Consider the following 1270-nt stretch of genomic DNA (forward strand, 5'->3'; position numbering starts at 1 on the left):
GTGTAGGCGAAGGCACGACGCAACACTACACGACAAACACTAGCTGTTTAGTGTCCTGTCAGTGGCTACTATTTCGCTAGTAATGACGGGTTTAAAATCTACAATCTGGCCTGAATTAAGACTGAAACGGAACATAGCTGAAGTACACCCGTTTCTCCTCGGTGCCAGATAAAATTTTCAGTATTTTTTGTTGTGGTCTTCTTTTATGATGTTCAGGCATTTTCATAATATTCTGAGCTGTCTCTGGTATATTGATGCTTTAGAAAGGTGTAAATGGCATTACGTTGAAAACAGTTTGAGATGTGAAGCTTTGAATGACAAAAGAAGGCTCTCAAGTGTGGATTTCGTTTATTTTGATCATTGCATTAGGAGAGTCTGGCTGTTTCTTTTTACTAATTTGCAAGCTGATAACGTCGTAAGCTTCACGGGTCCTTTTTCAAATCTGATTTTAAACAGCGAACTATCATCAATTTATTTTTAATGACAGTGTGATAATGCCTACATTTATTTTGTTTTTGAATCTTGGTGATTTCAAAAAAATGTTTCTGGCATATTGAGCAGTTAAAGTTAGGCTGCGTGTCTGTAGGACGGGTGGGCTAAATTTCCCGGCCATTTGTGGTATTTGTTCAAGGACACGTGAACATTTTTGTCATTGTAAACATGAAAACAGTGAGAAAATACCCAAAGCTACCGCGTTCAACTCACATTTCTCGCGCCCTGCGTCACTTCTCAAGCGGCGCCAGCAGTGGATCGATAGAAGCGCGAAGTACATGGCTACGGGTGTGTTTATTCCGCGGGTTCAGTGCCCGTGCAAACTGCTGCTCAAGCAAACTGCGAACCGCTGGCGATAAGGCGGAAAAAAGAATCTACTGCAAAACGAAAGAAACCTTATTGCTCCAGACGCCAACTACTGAGTGTATCATTATTGGGCCTTGCTGATGATTTTATATTTTGTATCTGTAGCAGCATACCTCAGTGACGTCGGCAACGTGAAATAAAGAAGAAAGAAAAACTTATCGACATGCCAGCTCCACGTACTGGGGGCGAAGTCATTAGATGGATGCTCAGCTTTAGTCCCGCACCGTACTCTTGATGGTCACGATACTTTCACTGATGTGCTCAATGATTGCGCTCCCTCTCATTAGAGGTCAGTTTATTTTTATGCATTTGTTAAAGGAATCATTTTTGAAAAACTCAATATATATACATATATATATATATATATATATATATATATATATATATATATATATATATATATATATTACTG

The sequence above is a fragment of the Amblyomma maculatum genome, chromosome 11 (genome assembly GCF_055883805.1).
Source record: "Amblyomma maculatum isolate TAMU_Amacu chromosome 11, ASM5588380v1, whole genome shotgun sequence".
NCBI classification, from domain to species: Eukaryota; Metazoa; Arthropoda; class Arachnida; order Ixodida; family Ixodidae; genus Amblyomma; species Amblyomma maculatum.